Here is a 6,000-nt window from a genome sequence, read left to right on the forward strand (position 1 = left end):
GAAGGAAGGAAGGAAGGAAGGAAGGAAAGGAGGAAGGAAGGAAGGAAGGAAGGAAGGAAGGAAGGAAAGGAAGGAAGGAAGGAAGGAAGGAAAGGAGGAAGGAAGGAAGGAAGGAAGGAAAGGAAGGAAGGAAGGAAGGAAGGAAGGAAGAAAAGAAGGAAGGAAGGAAAAATGGAAGGATAGATGGATAATTGGATGAATAGATGATGGATGGATTGAGGAGGAGTGGATGGATGATGGGTGGGTGGGTAAATGGGTGAATGGATGGATGATGGATGGATGGATGGATGGATGGGTGGACGGATGGATGGATGGAAAGATGGATGGATGGATGGGTGGACGGATGGATGGATGGAAAGATGGATGGATGGATGGATAGATGGAAAGATGGATGGATGGATGGATGGATGGATGGATGGATGGATGGAAAGATGGATGGATAGATGGATGCTAGATCATGTTTTCCTCACCTTTCATAACTAATGAAAGCCCATTTGATCTCCTTCTTAGAGGTGCTCTTGAACCTCTGAGACTGGCTCGGGAAGGGCCAGGAGAGACCTCTGGAGTAGAGGCAGGCCTGGCTGTCCTTCCATGCTGACTCCTTCTCCCATTACCATCTCAGAGTGGCCCCACCTTCAGGGAGACTCCTGTACACATGGAGAGCCAGAGGGCCTGGAGGGGCAGAGAGGGCCATACACAGCCCTGGAAAGAGCCACTGGCAGCAGATAGCAAGTGTGCTGGGCACTATGCCAAGGGCTTTTCCTGCTTCCATGAATGGACCTCACAACAACCTGGTGAGGGGGCCTCATTCCCAGAATTTGATATTATGAGGGGAGCTGAGGGGAGAGGAGGAAGACCGACTCATGGGACCCTGGGCCATCAGAGCCGGCAGGACTTTTCAGAGTCCCCTGATCCTGCCTTCTTGTTCCTACATGGAGAAATGGAGGCTCAGACAGGGAGAGGACTGGCCTGGGGTCACACAGGGAGTCAGAGATGGCAATGGAGTCACTGTGGGCAAGGCATCTTTCCACATCAGACGCTGTTGATCTCCACCTGAGTCCCAGCCCAGTTTACCTGCGGGAGACCCAGTTCTGTCCAACATGTCTTTAGCTGTACCCCACCCTTAACCCTGCCCCCTAACATCCCCCTACATTCCCTCTGACCTAAATCACAGGCCACCCTGCTTGTCTCCCATGTCCTAAGGCCTATGGTCAACTGGGGTGATAATGGATGTCAAAGGGTAACTCCGGCTTGTGGCTTAAGAACAGGCAGGACCCCACCCGCCCCAGGTGCTGTTCTCTGAACGGCTCCTACTGGGAATCACAGTCCCAGGAGTGCCTTGCAGGTGGTGGACGTGGACAGAATGGATCCTGTGCCTGGGGTCCAGCAGCACTTCTCAGCGCCCCCTGTAGGTGGGGCTCTGCGTCATCCCATCCTACTCCTGGGCCTTCCCAACATGCCTTAGCCCCATCTCGGCCACTCAGCAGGGAGGTGAGGGGCCCTCCCATGGACCCCCGTCTGACTAAATAGAAAAAGACAAAAACCACAAACCCAGCCTTCTATCGACTCCCAAGAGAAGTCCCAGGCCAGGGGCTGGCAGGAGCCCCATGGGCTGACTCAGCACGGCGTGAATCAGAGAATGTTGGAAGTGCTGACTGGGAGGTTCCTCTAGATCACAGAGCTCTAGAGACACGGGCGTTTCATATCAAAGAATCATGGAATCGTGAATCCTCGGAATTACTGAATCAGAGACTCCAGGGATCGCTTGGACAAAGGAGCTCAGGGCGAGAGAACGGCTGAGCACGCCACAGCTCGGGGAAGAGTTGCATCTGTCCCTGCCTCCTCCGCACGGATGTCTCTGAATTCCAGCCAACGTTCGGATGCCTGGAAGTCCGCAGTAGCCCTGCTTGGCTTCCCCATCAGCCTCAGGCACCTTCTAGTCCATGCTGCCTACCGTCCGCTGACCTTCCCGCTCATAGCCACGGAGATTGCCCCTCTTGCTAGGAAACCACGACAGGCTCATTCTTGTCAAGAGAATAAGTCCGCAAGCCGGAGCTTGGCTGCCGAGGCCCTCCTGACACCCAGCTCACCCTGTCCTATGGCCCTGACTTCCCCCAGATGCACTCTGGGGGTCATAAACAAAAACCGAGCACACAGCCTAGTACGTACTTATTGTTTGCTATGGACGACGCCCACGGCGGTCCCGGGACGGTTGGTGTTCTTCTGGGGTGGCTCAGACCTCCCAGAGAGACTGGCCAGGAGGGAGGAAATAGAAAGTCCTGGCCTCTCTGGGCCCAGCCAGATACCAGGCCAGCTTTCCTTCTGCTGTGTTCCATTAGCAAAGCAGTCCTGGAGCGTGCCCAGACTCAAGGCAAAGAGACACAGACCTCACTCCTCGATGGAGAGAACGTCAGAGAATGTAGGGCCATCACTAACACACCACAGACGCAGGCTGCCTCAGAAACAGGACTTGGCCTCCCAGCAGCTGGGGCTGGAGTACAGCTGCCTTGAGAGGCAGGGCTGGAGGGTCTATGCAGCTAGGCACACTTCATTACGTGCTCTTGTGCTGAAAAGTTCTCCGGTAATTCCGGTGCATTTCCACTTGCTCCTTCGGGGCCTGTGGACTTCACTCTAGATCTTAGACCCTGGAGGACCCACGTGAGAACATCTGTCGAGTTCCCAGTTCTCAGCAGGGGCTCGAGGGGTCAAGGCCGTTATCTCTGTTAGAAGCACCGAGGCACCTCTACCACATCAGGGGAGGCCTGAGCACAGACTCTCCAGAGTTCTCCATCCTTCGGGGCTCTTGGCTGCAAAACCAGAGACCAACCCCGCCTGTCTGCAGCAAACCAGGGATCTGCTGCCGCTATTCAAGGCTGTAGAGGGCTTGCAGAGTAGACGGGAAGTTGACGGACTGAGGCAGGAATCCAGGGAGCCCCGGTGAGATCGGCCAGAAGCAGCGGCAGCCTGGCCAGACCCTGCTGCTGTCCCATCCTGGTCTCCTCCTCCGGGCCCCAGCGTGGCCACTGCCACCACTGATGGCAGAGTCAGGGCCTGGCAGCCAGAGGCAGGGGACGGGGACTTCTGTGTCCACGGTGGGAGGCTGGGGACCAGCACTCTGCATGGGGAGAGATGACAAAAAGCCCCAGAGAGGACATCTGTCTACTGCCGGTCCCTAACTCAATGTGGTAGGATTTTTTTTTTTTTTTAGAGAAATAGCTCTTTAGCCACCAGTTCTGGAAGAATGGGTAGAATTTTTCCAGGAAAAGTGGGGGAAAGGTGCTCTGACAGAACAGTCCTTGTAAAGTGGCAGGAGTGAGCCCTCTGAATCGCCCACAGGAGGGGGCTTGATGGGATCTGAAATGTGGCTTTGGACTTGCCAACCTCTGCCTCCAGAAGCTCCTCTCTTCACTCGGAGCAAGGCCGCCGGCAGGGGACACGCTGTCTGAACTGCATCTTTAAAGGCACGAAAGAGTCATCCAGGCAGACGCGGCCGCTGTAGGTCAGGGGAAGGCGGTTCAGTGACCGGCGAGTGTTGTGTGCAAACGGGGGGCCCACATGGCAGACGGGGTGACCAGCCGCAGCTCCCACCTTTGGGGCACAGCGGGGTCCACAGCCGGGAGACTTACTTCCCTGCTGATTTCAACATGTCCCCCGGGAGCGGGTACCTTCGCGGGTCTGTTGCCTGCCCCCAACCCCCAGAGGTGTCCCCGCTGCCCACAGGTCAGAGTGGGGTGGCGTGGGGGTGGGGATGCCCAGCCCACCTCCCTGTTCCAGGAGGAGGAGATGGGGAGTTGAGGCCGGGAGAACTCTGTGCAGCAGAACTCGGGCAGCCAGCTGGCTGCCTTTAGTCTCCCCATATATGCTGGCTCCTCCCCCACAGACGTCCCGCTTTGCTCAACATGTAAGTACTCAGGTTTCATCGCTTCTTTGGGGCTTCGTTTTCCCATGGAGCTCCCCAGTACCTACAGAGATCTGTGTGCACCTCCAATGAATCCTTCTAGGTCAATTTATTCTATTTTATATTTTATTTATTTTTGAGAAAGAGAGACAGAGAGAGAGAGCGAGACAGAATGAGCAGGGGAGGGCAGAGAGAGAGGGAGGCAGAGGATCCAAAGCAGGCTCTGCGACGACAGCAGAGAGCCCGATGCGGGACTTGAACTCACACACCGTGAGATCATGACCTGAGCCGAAGTCGGATGCTGAACCAACCGACTGAGCTGCCCAGGTGCACCTCCTTCAAGATCAATTTCATTTCCGGACCCGGCTGAAGACCTGAGAGGGGAGAGGTAAAATCTCGCCCCCACAACGAGGGCAGAGCCCAACCGCAGGGGCTGTCGAAGGCACCTGCGAAAGTCCAGGAGGGGCCTCGGGACCGGGACAGACCCCAGGCGCTGACTGAGCTGGGAGAGGACAGACTTCGTGGCCTCCAGGCTCAGACCTCACGCAGGGACAGGCAGGTGCGGGACGCCGGCCCCACCCAGCCTATTTTACTCGGTTCCCTGCAGACGTCAGGTTTCCAGCATCTGGCTGACGGCTGGCAGACAAGGGAGCCAGGAGAATGGAGAAGGTATCTCAGGCAGCCCCAGAATGCATCTCCGCGGCTAATAAAGTCTGTGAACAGGCCTGCGCCCATCCACCGGGACGACGGTTCCCGCCAGGCGCCGCCGTCTGAGAGCCAGATCTGCGGAAAGGCCAATCCCCTAAAAGGCAGCCAGCTCGAGTCCTACACCGCCAGGAAATGGTGTGGACTTTGGGCAAATCAGCGACCCTGCTGAGCTTTCATTTCCTCATCCGTATAAGGAAGTGGAGTGGGGTTTGCCTCCTGGGTCCGCGAACAGCCCAGTTTTAGGCTCTCCGTCTAATACTGCTGTTAAAAACAAGCGATTTCGTCCAATGGCGAAATTCTTCCCATTACGTCCTTATAGACCATAAAAAGAAAAATCAGTCCGGCGAGCACGGAAATCCTGTTTCTTGGGCAGGTTTCCTCTGGGTTAAAAATAAGCAGATCTTAGCGGAAGACAGCCCGCACACCGGGGCTGGGGGCCCGCGCTGCTTTGCCCTTCGCATGGGATGGCAGTTCTGGCAGGAAAGGACACGCCGGGCCCCGGGGGAGACCGTATTCCTGTTAACCACTGTTGCCAAGGACACATCAGGTCGCGCTGCAAACAGGTCGAAAAAGCTGGCTCTTAGGTACCCCGGAAATCACCAGGAAGCTGATTAAATTTTCTTCGAATCCCAGGTGGGAGCTGAGAAGGCTGCTTCTTCTCCGCGGGCAGCACACGGCTCCAATCCAGACAGGAAACGAACGAGCCGGGGTTCTCAGCTCTGCGCTGCCACGCACGCGGCGGTGGGAAATCGCTGTCTCTCTGTTTCCCCGGGTGCAACACGGAGGGATGGAGGCATCCGTGGAAAAGCCCCTCAGAAGGCACTGGGAGTGTGAGGGTGACTCTCCTCCATTTTCCCTCGCCCAGGGGAAACATTTTTATTTTCGCTGCATGAAATCTAGAAGCACCGAAGCAGCCAAGGGTACCCTACGTGGAATGACGCAAGTGAAGAGAAAATCAAAACCAAGAAACTAATGATGGTAAAGTGTTAATTCCCTTAAGTTAGTCTGCGAATTTACAGCTAAACCTTTAACACTATTAACAGGTTCGGCTGGGGGTGTCATCGGGTTTTGGGGGGGGGGGGGAGCGCTGCATTGCTTTTGACACTGATCAGCATCGGGCACCTGGGTGGCTCAGTTGGTTAAATGTCCAACTCTTGATCTCAGCTTGGGTCTTGATCTCAGGGTTGGGAGTTTGGGCCCCGCGCGGGGCTCTGCACTGGGCATGAAGCCCACTTAAAAACGAACAAAAAACGAATCAGAATCTATGAAGGTAGCTATTTACTTCCGTGTAATTCTTCTAACAGTTCAGAGCGTATCATATGGTGTTTATTATTTCACACATTTTCATCTGGGCACATCCAAGTTCCATTATGGTTTAAGTAATAGTGGGCCTT

Source organism: Neofelis nebulosa, chromosome 9, assembly GCF_028018385.1.
Source record: "Neofelis nebulosa isolate mNeoNeb1 chromosome 9, mNeoNeb1.pri, whole genome shotgun sequence".
Lineage (NCBI taxonomy): Eukaryota > Metazoa > Chordata > Mammalia > Carnivora > Felidae > Neofelis > Neofelis nebulosa.